The sequence below is a fragment of the Amblyomma maculatum genome, chromosome 5, assembly GCF_055883805.1.
Source record: "Amblyomma maculatum isolate TAMU_Amacu chromosome 5, ASM5588380v1, whole genome shotgun sequence".
Taxonomy (NCBI): Eukaryota; Metazoa; Arthropoda; class Arachnida; order Ixodida; family Ixodidae; genus Amblyomma; species Amblyomma maculatum.
In genome coordinates, this window is record NC_139348.1 from 46,571,419 (window position 1) to 46,597,224 (window position 25,806).

Here is a 25,806-nt window from a genome sequence, read left to right on the forward strand (position 1 = left end):
ATGTGGAACAAGCTACAATATATTGTTACGAAGCGGCAAGGATGAGAGGAAAAATCTGGCTCTTCGACACGTTTTTTCAGTTGTCCGCAGTGACAATCTGTATCCCAGAACTGCCACAGTGACAGTGTTTTAAAACGTCTGCTATCTAAAAATGAAAAGATAGTGCCATTTCAGCTCTGTCTACAGATCATACAACTGCCGTCCCTGCCAACACCCCCTCGTCATCCACATCGCGCCCTGATCCGCTTGACAGCATGATATCAGCTGATCTGCAACCTGAATTCGCCGCTGATTTACACAAGCTTTTGTTTACCTACAGTGACCTTTTTGACTTCGGCACCCGCCCATTGGGTCAAACGACAGTTGTTCACCACCGCATATCACCCCCAGACCAACGGCCTCACGGAACGTCTAAACCGTACCCTCACAGACATGCTGGCCATGTATGTGTCTGACGACCATCGAGATTGGGACGTTCATCTCCCCTTTGTCACATTCGCCTACAATTCATCTGTCCATTCTACCGCTGGATACTCCCCATTTTATTTATTATCTGGCCGACACCCGTTACTACCCTTCGACACCTCTCTACCCGCGGCAGACGCCACCAGTACTTACACCAGTGATGCCGTCACCCGTGCTCATGATGCCCGCCGGTTAGCTCATGCCAGGCTCTCTGCATCCCAAGACTCTCAAAAGATCCGGTACGACAGCCGCCACCGTGATGTCCACTACACTCCTGGATCTCTCGTTTTGCTGTGGCTCCCGTGCCGTCGAGTGGGCTTGTGTGAAAAACTTTTGCCCCGTTACACTGGCCCTTACCGTGTTTTGCGCCCCGTGACCGACGTCACCTACGAAGTTGAATCTGTGGTTCCGAAGTCCACGTCCACAGCTCCAACCTCCCAAATAGTGCACGTGTCCCGTCTGAAGCCCTATCATCAACGTTCTATTTCGCTAACATAGACCGCACCGGGACTGTGCTTTTCCCGCGGGGGGGTAGTGTTACTTAGCTGTATTCGCTGTTCGTGATGAGGATGAAGAAGTGAAACAGACTCCGAGAAGACGACGACGCTGAGTGTTGTGAAATCGGTGCCCTCATCAACGTTAGTTGTGCGGACAGCTTTGGGACTGTAAATCTTCCACGTAACAATATTTGGGATTCGTGATGACTGTCCATTATACGAGCCACCCTCCTCCCCTTAATTACTGATCAAAAAGGCTCTACGAACGGTAAATATTGCTCTATCACTATCTTCATCCTCATCACGAACAGCGAATACAGCTAAGTAACAATATTTTCTTGGTTTGAGAAATTCTCGAAAGAGCAGACGGAAAACTAACAAGTTTGCTCTTCAACCATAAGCGCTTCGAGAATCTGCTTTCGACGCAGGCAAGTCTCCAAAGACGTACGAAAGGGAAACAGTTTAAGGGATTTATTTCTTCCTTCCAAAAAGCGATTTTAGCAACGTGATAGGCGAGGAGTCGAAAAAAACGGTCGGAGGTCGCAGATTCGCGATATCTTTTCCTTCGCACAGCTTCCTCGATGTGACTTTGATTTGAATTTTGTGATTTTGAATTGAGTGCTCGCTATACTGAAAACATGTTTACGCCGAAAGACCCGCGTATAGAAACAAGCACATGGTGTGCAGTCAGTCCATACGTCACGATTTCGAAGTATTGCGTGTTACAGGTTTAACTGCAAGGAAGACAACTAAACTAAAGACCGATAAAACGAGAACAATACCAGATAGGCCGAAATAACACCTTCAGCCAATGGCTTAGACCGAATTTTCATGACGCTCCGGTTTCGTCATTGCGAACCTCTTTAATCCGCGCCACTTTGATCTGTCTCGTTAGCAGGTCTGAACAGATTCTCCATGGTAATCGGTCGACATCCGTGGCAGTGGTGTTTTCGAGGAGCAAAAGCCTTTTTTATTTTGTGTGCAGCCATAGCCCACGGCTCATGTGTTGCATTTTCCATCGACGTCATCGTCAAGATCTAGCTCAAGATTGTCACCCCTATCATTGCGTCATAAGGTCTTGCTAATGTGGCATCAAAGTTACGCAAATAACACGATCAACAAGCCTCTAGCCGCGGACTATGTGAAATAAAGGCCTTGAATTCCGCGCCCTGGAAGAATGCGAAGAACAAGACTGCGGTTTCAATAAGGCCAGCCACACATTGTTACCTTAGGAAACGCATTGAGCTTCCTTGCCAAATATTTATGACCCTCGTGGTTGGATACGCATGGATGGTCGTGGCCATGCAGACTGCGACGCACCCACCATCGACCGAGAGCTGTCCATATAGCATCCGGGGCGGTGGCCCTAGCAGCGGCCAAGGAAATGCCCGAGCAATTCGAGTCATTAGGCAGCGGGATCCGGTACGTATGTACATAATATGCAGGCATCCCTCGAGGCAGAAAACCGCGCTGCAGCGCGCTTCCCTCTAGAGACGATCGATGCGCCACCACCCCACAGCCGCGGCGGCGGTCGGTCGCGTGTTCGAAATCAATCACCGTTCTATGCTCCCTGACCTGTAGCTTCTCTGCATCTCTGCATGCACACGGTCCCCAAAGTGCGCTTCCCCGATGATTATGATACGGGACAAAGCACAGGGCAATGAGAAGGGAAATGGGCTTTTCCATGTGTACACCAATATTGAAAGGGCAACTTCGCTCATGGAGGTCAAATTGCCGATCGGCCCATTGTGAGCACTTGGCGTCTTGAGGCAGTTCGGGCCTTACTCGATGTGCTTTAGCTCATTCCATGGTGCACTGTCCCATTCTTAAAGAACATGGGTCATTGTAAGGCGCACTAGCCCACAGCAGGCTGAAAGCCACACTGAAACAATTGAATCATTGACGTGCTGGCTCACCGTGGTGAAGCTTGACATTAAGAAGGAATTAGAATTATTTATTAATGTACGGGTCTATTGCGCGTTTGGAATCGATGTTATTGACTGATTATTATTTTACTTTGTTGTGCGCCTTTCATCAACGACGGTCTCTCTTCGTGAACTTTCTGAAGACCCATGTGTGACGCAACCGCGTCATTCCAAAACGCTAGCGAAAATTGCTTTCCAATGTTCCTCCGCAATTATTTCAACTTGAAGTAATTAGTCTGTAGCCGAATGCTAAGAGCATTACTCACATTAGAGTGATACTAAGTTCGAAGCCCAACCCGACGTGCACAAGCGGCGAACTCAGCTGGATATCCGCAAGGGCTAATATTTTATACACTGTCACACCCTAAAAATGCCGCGCGTATTGCTCTCTCCTCCCTTGTGCTCATTAATTTGTGTAGACAATGAACGACCGCAGTCTAACCTTCATGAACTGCGTGAAACTGTATGAAATTTCCTACTTCGTGATATGTGCTGTCGTGTTCCACCTTTGAAGTAGATACCTTCCGCACAATTCAATGGAGCTTAGTGGAACTTGCGTGCGGCCTACTTGGTTAGATGAATCTGATGACCTCTGACGCTGTATTCCACCACATACACACATACACAAGAGATTACAAGGTGTCCACACCGACGATGCGCACATTACCAACTAGCTATGTTCTTGTTATATGATTATTTATTTGTGAGATATTATTGAAGCTTCTAAAATGATTTCGGCTCAGGAGGGGTAGTAGGTGATTGTATACCGTCAGTAGCGCTTAGCAGAAAGGAATTGCTGATGCTTCGTCTGGACAATAAGACAAGAAGATAGGCGCATTTTTGCCATGGTTTATTTATGGCTTTCGTTTTATTTTCCTTCAATATTTTTCTCCGAATTTTTTTCTCAGTTTTTCTCATCTTAACACTATACCCTTGCTTTACTTTTTCTTTGTCATGTTTTCTTCTTCTGCATAACACAAATAAATATCCAGTTGGTACTGCGCGCATCATCGGTGTGGACGCCTTGTAATCTCTTGTTTACGTGTGTATGTGATGGACAATGCAGCGCCAGAAGCCATCAAATTCAATCGAGCTTCCATTAATACCAGCCGCCCGTGCTCTTGGAGGCGGTCATTAGCCCGGTTCATTGCTGTCTGTGTGTGACTGTGTGCACAGGGTTAGCAGGGATACAGAACGGGAGTCCACTGACCTCTGAACAGGTACTAAGTCTTTTACATATGAATGGACAGACGTTCGTATGAACACAACTGTGTGACCGCCAAGACGAGATAATGCCATATCATATCAGGGGTAAAGTAGAGGTGTAACCGTGCGTACTGCTCACAATGCATAAGAACACTGTAGAAGCAGAATCAATGTGAACGTATCCCCAGTGCCTTAAGCAACTTGGTGAGCAATCTTACAAGCTCCAAGCCTCACATTCTGCGCATCTTCTTCTTAGCCTATTCCACTTCGGTTGAACGCAGTCCCTCCGCCTGCACCGTTTTTTCATAGTTTAGTGCATGATTTTGCTCGTTTCCACGGAAGTTGCGACAGTGCTTACGACCCGCGCCCCAGGTTTAATTTGGAGTCCGAAACAGCAAAATGGACTCCGTGCCCAACAATGTCAAGCTCGCTCCAGCCCTTCTGTCTTCATCTATTGTTTATAATGCGCCACCTAGTAGTCGCTCCTATTCTCTCTACCTCTCACCCTCAAAAAAAAATTAAATAATGCGCATTCCAGGTTATGTCTCTGCTTTCGCCATCTGCACCACAGGATATAATATAGATATACTAAAACTCGCTAACTTTGTGTTTTAGTCTACCACTACACACTTCGGCTGCATGTGAATCAACACTGCCGACGGACGACAGCATCGGACTTCGGCTACGGGAACAAAGCGTGGATGTCTCGAAACACAACCCGGGAGTGCGACTCGCACTACGGACCGACGGAAGGACGGGCACGCGCCGATCTGCCGAGGTTTGCGTCAAGTTACAGGAACGAACGTTACACCATGGCCGCTCAATGGTTACACTGTGGAAGCGCCGATCACGCCAGTTTGTCATCGACGGAGGAAATTGGAACACGCAGAACTCTCGGCTTCACAGAAGCCAACGCAGGGAAACACGCAACTACCTATAGAGTCGAGAAAGACACGTGGTGCAGTGTGCAGAAAAAACGCCAACAAGAAAAGGAAGGCGCTGGAGAAGGTCATCACTGTAGTAATTCGCAAAAAGGGACACGTGCCGTCAACACCTACACTACTACAAAAGAGTAGTTGACTACACGCACGCCACTAACTTCAGTGATTGTGAGCTTATATTAACGGCTAGAGGGCGGGCTGCTGAAAGTGCACCATAGATCTGTTTCCTGGACTGCACGAGTTCTGTTGAAGGCTGCACGTCACAAGAAACTAGAGGAAGCAGTCCACTGGACAGTTACCGGTAGCAGGCTGACACAGAGGCCGAACGAAACGCTGCGAGATGTGGCAGCGGTTGGCCGAAACTGCGACACCGGAGACAAGGGGAATAGCCCGGATGTCTAAATGGTAGCCGCTACGCTGGGATTGAAACCCTTCGAATATGAGCAGCATTCTCGCACCAACAGCAACCGCTTTATGGCAACAAGCCTTCATTTATACACCTCAACTGTGTTTCAAAGAAATCAAAGTGCGACGAATGTCCAGAGAAAACACCGCACAGGAAGAGCGTTAGGCTGGAAGGGGTCTCGTCAACGTGTGCGCCATCAACATCTTTTTCACAATATATATGATCATGAGCCTGAGGCGCTGAAAAATTAAATATAATCTCTACCTTTCTCATTGGGAACAGCGTGCGTATGGTTTCAAGGCCTATTTCTTTTTGCCTAATTTGCTTACGTCCCCTCTGTGAGATGTTATACCTTACCTGTGTGACGTGAGCGCACGTTAAGGAAACGAAATCGGCAGAAATTTCTGGAACCCTTACTAAGGCCTGAATCGCCTTGAGAAGTTAAAGTCCTATAATCAAAACACCCATACCGTACTACACTATGCCAATCAATGCCATATCATGAAATGAGATGCCGCAGTGCCATGAGATGAGATGACATATTACGCAGTATGTGCCATGTTATACCGTACGATAACCTTATTTATTTATTTACAAATACTGCAAGCCATTTCGGCCCATGCAGGAGTGGTAAAACACGCAAAAGTAGCTGCCAGCTTGATGCATGATACATATTGCTCAAAACCAAAAAAAAAACATACAACCACATACAAAAATTCTTGAAGAAAATCATGGCAAATGATAAGAATACAGAATACAAAGTAGATAAATTACAAGTTGTCGCGCCAATGCAATCGAAGCAGGCTTTCGACCTCAGGTTAACGCCACCTGCTCGCCAGCTAAACACACGTGACGGAATAAATGCAGTAGTACGCTCAGACTAGCGTGATGCAAAGGGCGGTTCGAGAGGCAGATGAGGCGTGAAAATGCAACATGACATAAGTTCTCGCTGAATAAGTGCTTAGTCATTTACTTCCTGTCGACGTCCGTGCGTTGGCTATTCGCAGTTACTCAACGGGAAGCTCACGGAGGTCCCCGTTGTGATCCACCCAACCACATATAGTGATTCCCGATTGCAACCCAAACGATCATGTAAGATGACCGTTTCTCCAGCAGCCCAAGAGAACGCGTCAGTCACTCTGTTTTGCGCATTGCTGGAAGAATTTGTTTCAGCACGCCTGAGCAACACGCTTTCTGGCAGTCGGTGGTGACTACGTCAGCCTACGCCTTGGCCACCATGGCGACGGGGATGCTACAGGTCCGTACTGATGTCTCGGTTACCATGACTACGGTGCAGCTACACGCCCGTATGGATGTCTCGAGCAGAGTGCCCGCAATGGGAATGTAATTGAAAATTAATTCCATATATATATATATATATATATATATATATATATATATATATATATATATATATATATATATATATATATATAGGGGAAATGAGGGTGCTCGTTATCATACATGTAAGAAAGAAGCCAACAGTCGGCGAGGCCAAGGAAAGCGTTGGGGATGGTACTTTGTCTTTTTTTTTTTCTTTTTTTTTTTTTTAATGTTTTACTTGGATAATCACAGAAATTATTAATGTAATCTGTTTAGAGGAAAGATAATTAAACACAAAGTAGAAGAAAAAACAACGTGCCGATGGTGGGATCTTTCCTCTAAACAGATTACATTAATAATTTCTGTGATTATCCAAGTAAAACATTAAAAAAAAAAAGAAAAAAAAAAGACAAAGTACCATCCCCAACGCTTTCCTTGGCCTCGCCGACTGTTGGCTTCTTTCTTACATGTATGATAACGAGCACCCTCATTTCCCCTTAATTGATCTGCTTGTAGCTTACGGGGGTCTCGGTTCTGGCAGTCTTGAAGCCATAGGTAGCGTAAGAGGGTTCTAGCACAGCTTTCGCCCTCGCTCTTGATCACGTTCTACGTGACGCTGGCGGTAACAAAAGGACGTTCCACGTCCGCCGCTATGGCTGAGGGTGGCGCTGGTGAACACTCTCAAGGTTCGTATACAGATAACCTAAATACCCAACCAAGTAGCAGGGGGGACAGCGGCCGATGTAGCTTAGTTGGAAGAGCACCGGACGCGAAATTCGGAGGTCGTGGGTTCGGATCCCACCATCGGCACGTTGTTTTTTCTTCTACTTTGTGTTTAATTATCTTTCCTCTAAACAGATTACATTAATAATTTCTGTGATTATCCAAGTAAAACATTAAAAAAAAAAAAAAAAAAAGACAAAGTACCATCCCCAACGCTTTCCTTGGCCTCGCCGACTGTTGGCTTCTTTCTTACATATATATATATATATATATATATATATATATATATAAAGACAGCTTGAGCGTACTAACGGTCTCTATTTTATTTTTATTTTGAATGTGATCAGGATGTGACACGAAGTTGCCATCAAATACCTTAATTTACCCCTATACCCTTATGATACTCGTGAATTGCAAAACCTTTAAAAAGACAAACAAGTGAACGACAACAGCACCCGCATACTTGTACAGCATTAACATTACATGAAAGTGGGAGCGATGTATACATTTAGTAGCCATTTATTCAAAGGTTGAAACTGTACCGCTGTTAAGTTAATTTCGAGTAAATCAGACTGTTTTTACGCCTTACCAGGAAACATTGAGCCCTAGGGGCGTCGTGCTAGCAGGAGAGCGAAACCAGCGAAAAAAAAAAATAAATATCGAGAGCGTTCGTCGCCAGCTTTACTGAAATCCACGCACTTCCGATCCCTTCCCTCAGTGAATACGTTACAGCGCAGGATAGCGGTCTAATGTATTCTTGAGAAAGTACATAAACTCAGGCTAAGCTTCCGCGCTGCGGGGTACCATAAAATTCCCGGCGGGTGTCCAACTAAGCTTTAATAATGCTGAACGGTAGTGCAGATCGCTTCGTGCAGCCGCCGTTCAGCCCACACAAACTTTGGAGGAAAGCCGGCAGGGCTTTGAGCCTTCGTTATGCAAAGCTGGTCCAAGGTTTAAGGAAGTGCAGCTGTTTCTTTCTGCACTTTCTGAAGTCATTGAAGCGCGTTCAAGAAATGTTTGTACAAAGCAGACTGTTCGTCGTGGATGTTAAGCTGTAGCAATTCGATATATCGCTAGTTTTCGCATCAAGCTTTATGCAGGGTTAGTGGCTAGATATTCGCAGCTTTAAAGCTGAGAGGAATAAACACTCGCAGTCCACACATTTGTCGGCCATGGTAAGTTATGATCAACACCCGGTAAAAATGCATGGTTTTCCGAAGCAGCGTCGGATTTCGAACAGTTAAGTTCACAATAAAGCGGACAGAGCCCGTAATAAAAAGCGCGAAATTCTATCTTTCCTAACAAAGAACGATCGGTTTGAGACTGTTAACGGCATTCTAAAGCGCGCACGCAAACACACACACACATGCTCGCATATATATATATATATATATATATATATATATATAGTTTGCTTTCGGCTAATTGACCAGGGAAATTCAGAAAGGATGTGATACAACTTTCCCCATTATCATATTTTATTCTAACAACAGTTTGCGACTGTGGACAGTCTTTCTTCAGGGTAGAATTGAGCCGTACCCTACACTTCTACCGTCCTTCTTCGGAGTATTAATCAGGATAATCAGGTAATAATCAAAATATTATGAATATATATAATGCCACTTCCACACCACGCATCCAAACAGCAAACTAACGTTTTGACGAAAGTAGAGCTGTGGACAGTCCTGTCCAATTTCATTTGCAAGCCAGAAAAGGGATCGCCAGCTGACAAGGAAAAAACATGACGGGCGATATAGATTTGTTATGCCCAATGCGAATTAGGTGCGCTCCCGCTTAGATTACCACTTTCATTTAGATTCGGGGCTCAATTTTCAGTGCATGCTTCATATAATAATAACAATATTAATCATAATAATCAATCAATCAATCTTTATTTAATGTGCGCAGGAACAACCATGTGGTCTTCATGCTGCAGCACAAATGAAAAAAAAAATGAAAATGCACGAACAAGTTTACACACACAGAGAGAACACAAAAGAAGAAATAACTCATGAAATGAAACTGAGACGAAAAGTGTCACGGAAAGAAAGCAATCAATGAGTAGCATCACTTAAATATACAGTGAGAGAATTGTTGAATACATCACGAAAGAAAAAAGAAAGAACGGTAGATAGAGAGAAAAAAGCAACAGCAAATAATTGACATTGATTATTGTAATATAGAAATATACATAAATAAACAACCATAAATAAAAATAATAATATTAACTTTATTTCCACATGTTGAAGGAGGAATTCGGACTATTAACGACGAACGCTTGGCACACTCTGCGAAGTCAGTCAGTGATAAGCCTTAGTGGTAGCGGACTAAAACCATTTCGGGGCCAAAACGCACCTAAGAAGCCAATGCGATTGCGCTGTGTTCTGGATTCATTGCTCACGGATCATGCTAAGAACAGCGAGAGAACGTGGCACCTAAACACGCGGGAAGGTCCGACTGCTCAAATGGAGCAGTGGTCTAATCGAGTGTCCAATGAAGCGCATCTGTCCGCGCCTCTTCGGATTCGAAGTCCACATGCAGCCAAAAATTGCTTCAACGCGATGGCGTCACAAGCTCCGCTCTCCGGAATATCAGATGTTGTTGGCATCGCCGTTGTGAGCTAAAAATCACGGGCATGACATCTCTGGCGGGTGGTTCTCGGCAAGTGTCATGGCCTTGCGCTGATTGGTTTTGTGACGTCATGGGAGAATCTAACATGAAAGTAGCCGCCTACTCAGACTGCTTCTCGGCGATTGGAATGGAACCGCCGGGATCCGTGCATCGCGGCTCCGACACGTGATCTTAGGTCCCACAAGACACAGCGGGGATTTATATCTGTGTAATGTAAATTGGTTTACAGGAAAGGAAAGACACAGTATTTGTCACACTTCTACTCAGGCACCTGACCCGTGAAACAAGGGAAGGGCTTTGAGGTCAAAGGTGAAGGTCGCTAATGAAACGGCCAACAAAATCCCAAGTTGCACCCTCAGTAAGTAGAGTTTCCACTAAAAGAATTGCAAGTGCACATAGATGAAACTAACGAGGTACTCTTTCCAGTATTATGGCGCTGATATGAGTAATTTTACATTCCACTTAACGGATCAGTTGAGAGTGATTATGAAAATTTTATTATCGGCTGTCGGCAAATAACAGGGATTAAAAGCAACCGATCCAACTCTTTCTGCCATTGTATTTCTTAGGTGAAAGTGTGAAAAGCGTGACAAATAATGTGCTTTTCCCTTCTTGTGAACCAATTATTATTATTATTCCCGCAGGCGGCTCGCACCACACGCGGTGCTGACGTGTTGGCGCGCCAAAACGGGACGGACGGGACACTTGCAGATGCATTACGGCCACATAGAGTAATATTTTCGCATTCTCGCAGGTAGCGGCTACTTATTTCTTTTCTTTTTTCCAGCGTCTTATACACCCTTCGGAATAAAAAAATAAAAAAAGACCACATGGCTGCCTACCATGCTGCATAGCTGCTAAACGCGCTTTCATTGAATGAATGAGCTCGCGCGCTGACTGTCTCAAAATGAGCGGCCGAAGTTGCTGTGAGCAGTCGCTAAAGTGCGTGAAAACCTTTGCCGGAACGAGGAAAGCGCGAGCTGTTCACCGATAAGTGCTGGGCCGACCAATCATCAAAGCTACTATACACACGGAGCTTTTATCCTGCTATTACACAGAGAAAAGTAAACAAGATACGGAACGCATTTAAGCCAAATAGTTCAATGTTGGCTTCATGTCTTTTTTTTTTTTTCGTCTTTCAGCCCTTCAAAATGCGCGGTAGCCACCCACTGAGTCATGGTCAGCGCGCACGTTTCGTTCACACAAGGGCGCTGCAATATAATAATAGATCGTGAGCGCAGTCACGTGGTATCAAAGCCACAGCGTTTGTTAAAGGCACTGTTCCAAGAAAAAAAAAAACAAGGTGGCGTTGTCGGTGGTGCGAGGGAAAAACGTAACGAGCATGGCAGATTGGCAGATGACATTGACCTATCCCCGATTCGTCGATGGCTTGCGTGACGTGGGAATAACGAGTGACGTCACAAAGACGGAAGGAGCTGCCAACTCGGGTTGTTTATTTGAGGTCGGAAGGTGGACTAAGAATCAACCTTCGCCGTAATCTTGAACGCCGAGTCAGGCATGCAACACATAGGCGACGCAGGCATGCTCATATGGCTTGGTTAAAGCGGGAAGTGCACTTTGGACCCCTAAAGTGCGATGATGCGAAAGCCTTTGTAGCGCAGTGGTCCGTAGCCTCCACTACGGCAACTCTTTCTCTCTATTTTTCCTCCACCACGGCGTCTCTCATAGCCTGAGTCGCTTTGGGACGTTAAACCCCCCAAAACCAAAACCAAACCATTCCCACCTTCCTCCTTATCATTGCGACTCGGTTAAGGTGTCAGCGGAGAATTGTGACAGATACTGCGCCTTTTCGCTCCTGTAAATCAATTTCAAACGCCGGCCGATGTCTGCTGTACTGCGTTTGCTTCTATATGCTGTGCGGTGCGGCATTCGAGGAAACGTCAAATGAAGGGCGCCGGCCGGACACCTGGATCGCACTCTCGGCGGGATCAGCTTCGTATATGCATCGTGAATTGTCTGGTGGCGTCATGACCACTCGTGATGTAACGACCCGGTGTGACGTCATTATAACGTCAGTTCCGGTTATTAGGCATGACTGGATGCGACGTCGCCATGACGGCACGACCGATGACGTCACCATGTGAAGGCGTCCTATTGGGTCATCTCTGCCATTACTCATGACTTTAGTCATGACCGATGACTAACTAGTACTAGTTAATTACTAGTTTTATTTAGTACTGGTTACTGACTAGTTAGTGATTAGTACTGGCTAGCAGAGGTGGGCAACCTCATGAGGTCGACCTCAACCTCAAAATGACCTCAACCTCATGGAGTGAGGTGAGGTTGAGGTGAGGTCGGTGACAGCTCGAAATTTTTTGAGTGAGGTCACGAAATCGGACCTCAACCTCACGCGTGAGTTTGAGGTTGAGTGAGGTCGTCATTGTGTGAGGTCGAAATTGTGAGGTCCAGGCTTTTTGCTGTTGCCGCGGCTTTCTTCGAAGAGCGCCCCTTTTCACTCGGAGCTCGAGCGTACTGCCGCGGTGTGGCCGCCGGCTCTCGGTGTTTGGTAACCCCCCGTTCGGACGACCGGATACCGCAGCCCCTGCCCAGCTTTCGGCATTCCACCGTAATGTCCGCAGCCCGAGGACGCCTCCCTCTGGTCTTCTTGGAAGGAGATATTTTTTTTTTGTTTGTTTACTTCACGAACTCCTCATGCCCCCCGCCCGCCACCCCCGTTTCCCCTGACTTGTTTTTGCCGATGCTTGCCGCCGGCTCAAACACCCAGGAGCGCGCAAAGCACATAACTCACGTTGACCCGCGGTGCTTTTGTCGGATGCCGCAAAGAAACAAGCAAACTAAAAAGTGAAGCAAACTGTCTTTGCGCAGACGGCGCGGAGCAGAACTGTTTGTAGTGTGCATGCCCGTTTCCAGGCGCTAACGTCACGGCTGCTGCCTTACATTCGATAAAGGACCCCGCTGTACATTACACGGAAATTTAACAGAAAATGGTGCAGCGAAATTGTTAGAGGACATGATACTGACAGATAAAAAAAAAGGAAAACATGAACAAACCAGGAAAACCGGCACAATACCATCTGAGCATTTTATCGAAGTCCTCCCTCTCGAATTGTACGTCATCGTTTTATATTCCGGTCCTGTAAATTTATATTCTTGTATTCTCCAAAACAACCTCTCTTTGGTCTTGTGCTGCTTGTTCCTTCTAACAGATTCACAGGTGGCCCCGAACAACTGCAATGGGATGAAGGTGCTAGCGTTCCGTATATAAAGTAAACATTAAAAAAAAAAAAAACCAACCAAAGTACCATCCCAACGCTTTCCTTGGCCTCGCCGACTGTTGGCTTCTTTCCTTCATGTATTATAACGAGCACCCTCATTGCCCCTTGATTGATCTGCATATAGCGGTAAAACATGCAAGAGGATGAAACGAACGGCACAGCTTATAAGAAGCAGTGGTATACAGGAAAGAAGCCTGAACATGTTAACTATTTGCCGAGATAGAAGAGACAAAAAAAAATATATGGGGCTTGCATACAGTGAAGCCCATTGAAAAAAAAATGATTTCGCTCCGCTAAGGCCCCTTGTTTCGCTCTCAGATTCTAGTGAAATCAAGCAATGCAGGAGAAAGGAGGAGAGTAAGGGATTCTTAACTTCATAATATCAGGTTTCTATTGAAATCTCTTATTCAGGCGCCGAAAAAAAAGAGAGAAAAGCGTTCTCCTACATGTTTTTATGAACTAGAAAGTATTGAGATGGTTTCCGGCTCGACATTTTGATGTCTAGACGGGCGAATTGGTGTAGCGAACTGAGCGTGTCTCTTTTGTACTCCCGTCTGCTCCAGACGGACAAATCAATCGGATGAAAATTTTTGTGGCCAGATGTCGGAATAATTTTTTCAGACATTTGTCTTTTTATTTAAAAATCAATTTAGATATACGTGAATGAAGCCAATTACATGCTAGCACTGAGGAATGCAGTACTAAGTCGATGTCTCAAACCTTCTATACGCTCTGGGAAGCGCAGTTCTCTTCTGTTTTTAGTGTGCAACATTTGTTATTACTTTCGTCAACATGGTATTTCTTCATATATATTTTCTTGTATGTCAATTAAGTTCGTACACTGCCGAAAAGAGAACAGGCTTCTTCCCTCACATTAGGCTCTTTCTTTGGCATCTTTTCAGAGTCCCATAGCACAACCCTCCTTTCCACTTACCGGCGCGGTCATTTAGTTTTTCTCTTTTTGCAAGTATTGAAAAGCGCGATGCAGTCTCTGGAAGCGGAGTTGACACACATACCCCACTGCATTCACTGCATGAGCAAAACCAGATGCCATGGAGACGGACGGCGAAGGGAGGAGCGCGTGCACAGCGGGGGGCGCGGTCCCTCCGGGCTGCTTGCTCGCCTCCTTTCTGTTGTTCTTGTCTTTATTTTACGCTTATGTGCTGTAACTATACGACACTAACGGGGAAACGGTTTCTCTAGATTCACGTACGGTGCATGCGGCGAAGCAGCTTCGGAGACACCACCGTGCAATTTATTAGTTTAGTCTTCAAAGGAAAACAGGTGAATACTAGAAAGAAGCTCGTCTCAGAATTGTTGGCGAAATGGCATCCAGTATTCAGGCGAGTGGGAGTTGGACATTTTGCTCCGGCGAAATTTGACGGGCGAGCCGATGTTCACGACAGCAAAGTGGTTCACGTTTAGCCCTTTTTCCTAGCAGTTTCGACCCTTGTAATTTTTTAATGTAAGCGTGGTGTTCGAAGAAGCAATTCCGCCAATTCTTGCAATACGCCACGGGATCACAGAATTATAAACAAACGTCCAGGAATTGCCGGTTGGGACCTCATAAGATAAACAGCATTCCTCTTGGAAATTTTCTGAAGGTTTATTCGGCGTTGGCCGAGTTTTATGATTAATTGGTGTTTTGCTGTCTTTTCCTCTTTTGTTTGTTTTGTTGGCGATTTACTCTTCACAAGCCGTTTCATGAGTGGCTATTATGGAATATTTGTGTCCCGTTAATATGACATCCGTTAATATGGAGGACCCGAATTATGGACAGTTTTCTTGGGCGAAGATTTTTCAATGTATTTATGCCTCGTTAATATAGAAACTCGCTCTCTAAGCAATGGACAGGGGATGAATGCACACAGCCTATTCGGCCCATGTATTTTTGTCTCGTTAATATGGACATCGTTTGAAAAAACCAGGGGAGTCCGAACGCAAGTTAAAGAAGGGTGCGCAGGCCGGGAATCTATGCGACAGCCGATACGGTCGGATGCCTGAACGAGTCCTGTGGAGTTGGAAAGAACCAGAGCGGGCGTGTCGTCTTTTTAGGAGGAGAGGGGCGGGGGGGGGGGGGGGGGGGGGTTCGTACACAAGATCGTACAGAGCCGAAAGCAAGGGAGGAGGATGAGGAGAAAGGGAGGGTGGATGGCAGGGATCGTACACAGCAAACCGAGGGTCAGCTAACTAAGAAAGACCCCAAAAGGAGAGAACCGGGAGATTTCTGGGTGCAGCGGCAGCGCCGCCACTAAAGGCCGCAGTCAGGAAAATAGCAACATGTGGTCGCAATAAATTCTGCTGAACGTGAACAGAAGAGAGGCCGCTAAAAGCGTAAGAAAGAAATAATAAGAAGACAAGCGCCAAAATTGGGGTTGGGAACTGAATTTTTTCTATCCCAGAACACAAAGTGTGTTCTATGAAGCCGTTAACGCTTTTCGGTCAGGGTTAAGACATACTCACGAAGTAGAACGACAAAAGAAAGGCGACGAGCACGCTACCAGGACCGGGCATCCCGTCCTGGACGCCCTTCCTTCTCATGCTCTTGGTTTTCGTCACTGTTGCGCTGCCGAACTACCACATTTTGCAACACAGCGATCCGCATGTCGGCTTCGCCTTGAGTCAACTATGCGGCCTTGACAAGGTCTGAGCTCTTCGTAGTCGGCTAGCCGTCGTTCTAAAATGTACTTCAGCTTGCAGTGTTTGTTTCATAGGAACACATACAAACGGCACTGGAAAGGGCTGTTTGATAGCCCTCTGTATAGTAGCCTGCAAACTTGACTCCCTCGCTTCCTTACAGAAACAGTACAAGGCAAGAAAGAGAATCAGAAGAACGGAAAGTCAGGGAGGTTAACTAGGGAAAAAGAGTGCAAAGAAGCAGGAGCCTGTAACCCTCAACTTAAGTCTGACTTTTGGCATGGCGGGAGTTAAACGCAAAAGAATGGAGCTGAACTTAGGCGCGAAGCGGGAAATCTGTGAATACAAGCGGCAAAAGCCATCTCAGTCAATCCAAGCCATGAAAGACTGGAGCCAAGTTCAACTAGGCCTCAGCCTCGCCAGGTCGACGGTATACCATCTAGGTATATATACTACAGGACTCCGATAAATGACTCAACTTCGGCATCGCAGCGAAAGCCACAGTCCGACAGCGCCAAGCACAGTTCGAAGAAATGGAGTCAGCCTTGTTAATGTGGTTACGGGAATGTGTACGCGAATGGTGCTGTCGTGAGCGACGAAATGCTTCAAAAGAAGGGTCGCTGCCTCGGCAACATTATGAGTGCTTCTCCTCCCCCGTCTTGATAGGTTTTACCTGTGATGACTTACGGAATTTTTGTTCATTAAAACAGGGGGATGTTTACTGAGAAATATTATTCTGCGCTCTGTCTAGGCGTTACTGACTTCAGCTACTCAAGAGGATGGTTGACAAGGTTTAAGAACAGACATGACGTTTCGGGTCGACGGATTTATGGAGAAGAGAGTAGCATCAACATCTTGGCTGTGTTTATATACCCAAATTAATTAAAACAGCAGCCATTAATTATAAATTTTTTCTCAATTACATACTTTTCGTTTTTATTCATGACTCGTTATTATGGATGACTCGCTTTTGGACAGCTTTGGTCGGAAACCAAAGCGTCCGTACTAACGAGACACGAATGTATTCCTATTTTTTCCTAATTTAATGTATTCTGTCGCAAAACAATGTACAGTGTATTAAAAAAAAAGCTCGGCAATCATCAATTTTTTTTTTCGAATTAAGAAAAAGAGCAAGGATGGAAGCTTGGGCGAGTTGGTGTCGGTTTTCTTGCCTCATAGCGCTAAACAGACAGGGACACAGCCGGACATACTGGAAGGGCGTTAAAAAAAAGCGGCCGTCCCGTGTGTCTCGCTATGTCCCTGTCTGTTTAGCGCTATGCGGCAAGAAAAAAAAAAGAGCATATCGTCATTCTTGTCGTCGTCACTAGGGTGAACAGCATTTGGCTTTTCAGCTTATAGTAAGAACTGGCTTGTTTTATTTCTAATACGAATCTTATTCACGTGGGTAAGATGGGATAAACTCTTTGTATTGCATTATGGGCCTATGCGTAGTAACGTTGTACCCATATAGGCCTTAGATTGAAACCGACCACAAAAGGGTAGGCGAGGAGAGGGAGAGGATTGCCACTTTAGTGCAGAGTTGGACATGTAGTGTCCGGAGTTTTTCTGCTTTTATCCGGGATATTAATTGTTGTATAAAATTAGGAGTAAAATAAAGCCTTCATACGACAAAATTCTGGCTAGCCTATATACCCTAGGATTACCGAGAAATGTATATTAGATTTGGGTGAGGTTTAATTTAATGATTCTTTTTTTTTTTTTGAGGTCCAGCGCCCGACCTCAACCTAACATTTTGAGTTTGAGGTGAGGTTGAGTGAGGTCGCCAATGGTCCCCTGAAAAGTGAGGTGAGGTCGCCTGGGGGACCTCAACCTCAATTGATGAGGTTGAGGTTGAGTGAGGTCGCCAAATATGTTTTGAGTTTGAGGTGAGGTCGAGGTTTTTGAGGTCAAATGCCCACCTCTGCTGGCTAGTGACTTGACGTCTTCAAAATAAAGCGTTACAGACGAACGGACAGGATCGTGGCCCCAAGCATGCGCCATTAAAGTATTTCGCCTTGAGCGTGGTCGCTTACGACTGGTTACCACGTGGTAACTTAGGACTGTATGCTTAGAGGAATGTGCGAGACACCAGAGGCACGGGTTAAGAGATTGGTGACTAAGCGAGCAGTAACGACATGTACGCGAACAGGGAACCTCAAAGGGAGCCGCAGATGGTTGTTATTAACACTATCGCCTTACGCTATTAAAGGCAGAGCTCGAGTGGCGCCCATATATTTTCTCCATATTTCGCTCATTTTTTTTTAATGCCAGAAAAAAAAAGAATCACGGAGGAGGTAAATTGGTAGGAAAATCGCATCTGGTTGTTTCTCAATCCGTTTTCAATTTAATTAAAGGCACTCGGCCCCAAGTTGTACATAAATACTCAGTTTAAATATGTAGGTATCCAGTATAAACGTAAAAAGCAAAGCTCGTATTATTTGTCTCAGTTGATGGAATAACTTAGCGCGGCACGAAAATATTCTGAGCGGAAAATAATACATATTCACTTTCCCTGCCGCGGTTTCCGGCTCTTTTAAAAATCATTGTTTGAATTGACGTGAAATAATCATTATGCGATGGCTGCCGTATTTTCTTTTTTCTCATATGGACCATACGTACTGCACTGTAACCAGATATCTCGCAACGCCGCAACAAAGAAATAGATAAACGTTGAAGTCGCACAGCGCGTACATACATGAAAGGGGCGAACCTGCATTTCCTTGCAAAGCAATTTTTTTCCTTTCTTTCGCTCTTTCTTTCATTGTTATCTTTTTTATTTTTACTTAGACATGACGAAGTAGAGAGCGTACTCTTTTACGATCATGAATGTCTGAGCATCACGTCGCACATATCTTGGATTTTTTTGCTCACTCTTCCCCGTCGCAACCCTTTTATGCGCTTGCCCCTTATCCGACCCGCTTTACGATTTCATGGCGCATTCGTTTGAGCACCTAGTACTTTAACCCCGGGTCCGTGTCACCTTACGTTAACTTTTTTTCCGCCCTTACGCACTCCGGCTCTCGTTTTACAACTCTCCTCGGCTGTAGTGACTCGGGCGCTCTGGGCATCTAATACCGAGATAGCAGAGGGAGATATTCGCTCCGACGTGTCCGCTCTTAAACCCTCCGAAAGATAGACGAGACCCTCTCACCTCGGCTTAACACTGAACAGGGTCCGTCCTCGCCATTCCGAGTGGAGGAGTTAACGTGTACTCAGGCATGGCGGCGTCGAGGCTAATTGGCGGACTTAAGTGAGTCGTGGTGAAGGCACTTTGTTTCTCGGAGCTCACCGGGTCAGACAGGGCGTGGCCCACCGCGCTCTCCAGTGCCCCACGTTATCGGCACGCATCGCCGGCCGGCCTGCCTCTGTGTCAAGACTTCGGCTGAGATAGGAAGCCGGTCAGTAAGGGAAAGTAAAGATAATAGAATCACCTCAAAGACGTGTGTTTAGGAGCTTAGACACGCTTGCCTACAAAATACGTTAACTGTTTGCTGCATTTGTTTTCCAGACGAAAAGCTTGTGCGAACATTGCAGCTAGAGATACCGAAAAAGGCTCAAAAGAAACATGACAATCGTTTCCTTCTTTAAACGAAGATCCACTGTGCCTGAGTTCCCGGGTTCGAACCCGACCACCGGCGGCTGCGTTTCGATGGAGGCGAAACGAAGCTTCGTTCGTGTGTCATGCGATGTCAGTGCACGTTAAAGATGGCTGCGGCTCCTTTTTCTCTATTTCCAGTTTTTATCCCACGTTTCTTCGATCATTTACGGCGCGGTGCAGGTGTCCGCAGAAACAAGTGCGACAGATACTGCGCCTTTCCTTTGCTGTGAACAAATTATTATTATTATTATTATTATTATTATTATTATTATTATTATTATTATTATTATTATTATTATTATTATTATTATTATTATTATTATTATTAAAAGTATTTGCAGCTTTTGTGTAGCTTGTATCAGGTTGCGGTTGGGTGTAAATAAAATGAAAGAAATTTCTGCCTTTTTTGATAAATCCACCCCACCTTGGCACACTTTCAGTTGCATCGTGGATGGATGACTGCAATTTCTACAATGCACCTCACTCCACTTTCGTCACTTTTTCCATCCATCCATAAACGTTTCACTCCGACTATGAAAGCGGCAACCAGGTGAGCAAGAAAACCACTCGACGAACGCCATAATGTAGTTGACGCGTTAACACGACGGAAACGGGCTATAAGATAGGCGTACCCTACACCAGCAGGTTGGTTGCCGAGTTGGAGCGCTAAAGGTTTGACTAATTGCTCAGATGCCACGACCCGCAACGTCGCTTACAATCGAGGTGGACGGAACACCGAGGTGCGCTTGGGAGGGGTACCCGTTCCCCCTCCTGCTCAACTCTTCCAATGAAAAACAAAAAGGCAAGCGAGCCATCAGAGGTCGCCCACTAGCAAGGAAAAAAACGCACGAGACGAGACGCGAAGGCCACTAACGAGGCGTTCCCGAAGAGCAGCTGTTATTCTCGTCTGGCGTGGTTTCCTTGAGTGTCAGCGGGCCACGACATAGGCTGATTGCTCTCCAGCCGCTGACGTAAAGGAGCGATTTCTCCGGCACGAACCGCATTTTTCAGAGGAGGTCCGTCAGGAATAAGGCCTGGACTTCCCGAAGATGTAGGGCGTCGGCAAACTGCCGGAAAATACGAATGCATACAAACCCTGGAGAATGAGGAAACCTTGAAGTGATAGCTAAAATAAGAAACCTAACACAGGCAGAGTAGAATTACCTGCAATGATCGACCGGAAAAGTTAAATGCTTATGTATAAGCAGCCGCGATAAACAAAAATAAAATAAAACAAAACTCTTCCAGCCGCAATAAACCAAAAATATCCTAATATATAAATATTGCTCTCGCATGCTTACGGCGCGGCGCTCAGAAATAACCATTAGCGCTGATGGGTATTTCGATCTAGATGCTTGCATTCAATTGTTCTGGTTATATAAATTTATTACCGAATCTAGGGCCCTAGCAGGGCGCCGTCTCTTTAGTAACGTGCAAGCTTTAACATCCATCCTAAAAACATTAACAAAAAAGGGAGAGGGGGTACAGCTGCATCTACTAACGTTTAGAGGGGGCTCCCACGAGGAATCAGTGAAACACTGATATAATTGGTCCACATGATACTCGCGGGCGCTCGCTCTTGCGCTCTGCACATGTACGGTGGTGTAAGCGCATTGCTTTGCTGTTCACGCCACCAGTCTTGTCTGTCATTGAGGTTCGAAATAGTCACTGCGTGAAACCTAAAACCGAGCGACGGAAAGGGGCAGATTTCATTGGGCTCTTTTCCGTTTATTCATTTTCTCGCGCATGCGCAGAACGGTAAGTATAACGCTCCAACGAAAATCAGGCACTTGCCGGTGAGGTACTGAAGCTACTCTGGTGGCGTAACAATGTGACGTCACACACTATATTATGGCGCCCATAATGGATAAAACAAGTAATAAAAAAATACCACATGGCTGCGAACGTGGTTCGAGCGCGCAGGTCGTTTTCCCTGGGCCGCAGTATTAGGCAACCAAGACGTTGTCGCACAGTGACATCACAAGTGTTAAACAGTCACCTTCTCGCGCTGTGCGTCACCGCCTTTGTCAACTGCCCTTCGTACGCGTCAGTCCTAAAGAAAAACACGAAGGCCTTAGTTTGCACCTGCAAGTGAAAATCTGAACACGTGGCTGCATCCACAGCCGTGCCGCGGGCGCGAACGACTCTTCGGGCTGCACTACGTCGTCTCTGTGGGAAGCAGCAGCGACAGAGAGCGAATCCAGCAGTCCGCACGCCCGGCCTTGGTTTGAAGCCTTGCCCACTCCGCACATTTCGGCAGAAAATGACACTCCCCAAGCAACCTAATATGCATCGGCCCATCATTGCATCCGCCCAATATTGGCCCCGTATTGGCAACTGACCGGTCCTATGTATGGTAAGGCATTGCAAACACAGTGCCAATATTGGACCCATCGTTTGTGCTGCCTGAGTCAGTTCAGGTTCACTGATGCGCTGAACCGCTACGCTTAGCTCTGCGAATTTCCTGCATAGCCAGTTTGGAAGGCGTGCTGCAGCTTCGGGTTACGCGATCCGAGAACGCTCGCCAAATGTGGATTTTTCCATTCTCTCTGAGTGCCAGGAGAAACGAGCGCCATATCTGGGTTGACCCGAGATACCGTACCGGTCTGTGCCGCAATTAAGTGCTCTACAACTATGACATTCAAAGCCAATGTAACTCCTACAAGGACCAAATGAAAGTTACCCTCTGAAAGCTGCGGCTCACCAAAAGCGAAAATTAACTCTCCCCTGCCTTCGCCGCCCCCAAAGTGAGCCGGAAAAAAGTTGTATCAAAACGTGCTACCCTGTACATGGGCGAATTCCTGCAGGTTTGCAGCCGCATAAGCAAACATTTTATCTCAAAAACGCAAGCGCTTGCGATACTAAACTTTCCTTATAGGCTAGTAACTGGGTCGCAGAAATGTGCCGTCGCACTTCGGATGTGTCAGTTTAACGTTGCGACTAAATTTGCGCACATAGAAATATGTTATGAGCTCTAGCTTCCAGTGGACCTCACAGCGGACCTGCGGTCGTCTCTCGCGCTGACACGTTGATTATCCTACGTCAACTCACTGATAACACAGTCTATTCGTATGCAGGTTTCGATATACACCGCGCGATGCAAACTCGGAAATTGTGACAGGTGCAAGTCGCGTGTGAATTGGCGCCAGCTATTATTAAACGCGACAATCACTACCACTGGCCGGACCTCAAAGACATTCCGTTGGAGCAATTGTTCTGTTTACGATCCCCATGGAGAGAGAAGTATTTATCAAGGATGTGTTAAGCATGCACTTTTGTGACCTCTTTTCATCACAACAGCTGTAAACATACCACTAGGAGTTGATCATAGAGTGGTCGCATGGATTTGAACATGCTGCAATCTTTCTCATTCTGCGCGCATAGGTGGTACAGGTACACGAATCTCACGCGTTCAAGACAGGTGGGAAAACATTAAGGACAGAATGAGTTTTTAAAGCTTTTGCTAGTGTTTAGGTATGTACAAATTAGATTTCAAACAAAACACGACGTGATGGAACCTTAACTTCACATATCACTCGGTATTTATTCTGCCCGAATGTTTTCCCTCCTAAATTGCCTATCCTAAAGAAAGTTAACAATGTTTCCAAGGCAAGGTACCAAATATTTAGGTTCTACACCGCCTGCTTCTGGGAAAGAGAGCAATGGTTAGCCTTGACCGCCTAGTAAAGAGCAAAGACATTAGTCTGCCAACCAAGATCCGTATAACTCGTGCTATCGTCTTTCCAGTTGTGATGTATGGATGCGAGAGTTGGACTGTGAAAAAGGCTGACCGCCGAAGAATTGACGCGTTTGAATTGTGGTGCTGGCGGAGACTCTTGAGAGTTCCTTGGACTGCCAGAAGATCAAATCAGTCGATATTGTCGACCATAAACCCTGACTGCTCATTGGAGGGTCAAATTCTAAAGTTAAAGCTGAGATACTTTGGTCATCTGATGAGAAGAGAGGAGTCGCTGGAGAAAGATTTGATGTTGGGAAATGTTGAGGGTCGCCGGAGAAGGGGTAGGCAGCGAACGCGATGGTTGGATGGCATCCTCGAGGCAGTGCAGATGAAGTTATGTGATGTTAGGAAGATAGTGAGAGACCGGAAAGCGTGGCGTGACATGGTCTATAGGGTCACGAAGAGTCGGACACGACTGAACGACTGAACTGAACTGAACACCGATTTTTACAATTGTATATAAAACCCCCAATTTTTTTTTTTTTCAAAATCATAGCAGTGAAATCACCACGACTCACTGAGGCTGTTAGTGAAACAGCATGTTACAACCTTTCTATTTTCTTTCCCTCTTAAGACGTAAACCCACAAGTAAGTACTGCTATTCCAGATGCTGCGAAATATACCTAAATACCATATACAGTCGTGCCCCGTTAATATGACCCCCGTTAATATGGACGACCCGAATTATGGACAGTTTTTCTGGGGACGAAACTTTTTCAATGTATTTATGCCTCGTTAATATGGAAACTCGCTGTCTGGACAATGGACAGGGGAAGAATGCACACAGCCCACTTGAGCCCATGTATTTTTGTCTCGTTAATATGGACAGCGCTTGAAAAAAAAGCAGAGGAGTCCGAACGCAAGTGAAAGAAGGGCGCGCCGCCCGCGAACCTACGCGATAGCCGATACGGCCGGATGCTTGAACGAGTCCTGTGGGGTTGGAAAGAACCATAGCGGGCGCGTCGCCGTTTTAGGGAGGGGGAGGGGGGAGCGCAGGAGCAAACCGAGGGCCAGCTAAGAAAGACCCCGACAGGAGGGAGCCGGGAGATTTCTGGGTGCAGCGGAAGCGCCGAAAAGAGAGGCCGCAGTCGGGAAAACAGCAGCAGGTGGTTGCAATAAATTCTACTGGACGTGAACAGAGAGGCCGGTAAAGGCGTAAGAAAGAAATGACAGGAAGAAAGTCAAGCGCCTAACGTGGCGGCAGGAACTGAAGTTTTTCTTTCCCAAAGCACAATGTGTGTTCCACGAAGCCATTAACGCTTTTCGGTCAGAGTTAAGACACACTCACGGAGTAGAGCGACAAAAAAAAAAAAATGCGACGAGCACGCAACTGGGACCGGGAGTCCCGTCCTGGACGCGCTTCCCTTTCATGCTCCTGGTTTTCGTCACTGTTGCGCTGCCGAACTGTCACATTTTGCGCCGTCGGCTTCGCTTTGAGTCAACGATGCGGCCTTGACAAGGTCTGAGCTCTTCGTAGTCGGCTAGCCGTCGCTTACTTCAGCTTGCAGTGTTTGTTTCATAGGAACACATACAAACGGCGCCAGAAGGGGCTGTTCGATAGCCCTCTGCATAGCAGCCTGCCAACATGACTCCCTCGCTTTCTTGCTTTGGCTTTCACTTTATTTTCACCACACATATACAGAAGGTTTAAAAAACTACACGTGGCGAGGAAAGCGAGAAAAAAGCTGGTGCGGTGCAGCTTGACTGGCCCCGCCTCTCCTTAAAGTTGGCAAGCAGGACAGCAAAAACAGCTCAAGAACATAAAAGGTGAAATGAACAGAAAGAGTAAAGGGAAAAAAAGAAAGGTTAACCAGGCAAAAATAAAAAAGTGCAAAGAATGAGGAGCCTGTAACCCTCAACTTTAGTCTAACTTTTGGTATGGCGGGAGTTAAACGCAAAAGAACGGAGCTGAACGTTGCCGCAAAGAGGGAGATCTGTGAACACAAGCGGCAAAAGCCATCTCAGTCAGTCCAGGCCGTGAGGGACTGGGCCCAAGTTAAGCTAGGCCTCAGCCTCGCCAGGTCGACGGTAGCATCGATATTAAAAGACTCCGACAAATGGCTCAACGTCGGCATCGCAGCGTCAGCCACAGTCCGACAGCGCCCAGCACAGTTCGAAGAGATGGAGTCGGCCTTATTGATGTGGTTCGGGAATGTGCGCGCAAATGGTGCTGTAGTGAGCGACGAAATGCTTCAAGAGAAGGCTCGCTGCCTCGGCAACATTATGGGTACGTACCGTTCCTTCTCCTCCGTCTTGATAGACTTTAGCTGTGATGACTTACGAAATATTTTGTTCAGTAAAACAAGGTGATGTTTACTGAGAAAAAATATTCTGCGCTCTGTCTAGGCGTGACTGACTTCAGCTACTCAAGAGGATGGCTGACAAGGTTTAAGAACCGACATGGCATTTCGAGTCGACGGATTCATGGAGAAGGGGGCAGCATCGACAGCTCGGCTGT

General features: G+C 46.2%; 1 protein-coding gene and 1 non-coding gene across 2 annotated transcripts in view; one reads left to right on the forward strand and one right to left on the reverse strand.

The window, feature by feature from the left end:
* Positions 1-25,806, reverse strand: part of LOC146188235 (uncharacterized) — a 140,991-nt gene that overhangs the window by 101,072 nt on the left and 14,113 nt on the right. The window lies entirely within an intron of this gene.
* On the forward strand, positions 7,501-7,573 carry TRNAS-CGA (transfer RNA serine (anticodon CGA)). The gene has a single exon. It is a non-coding gene; the product is annotated as a tRNA-Ser (tRNA).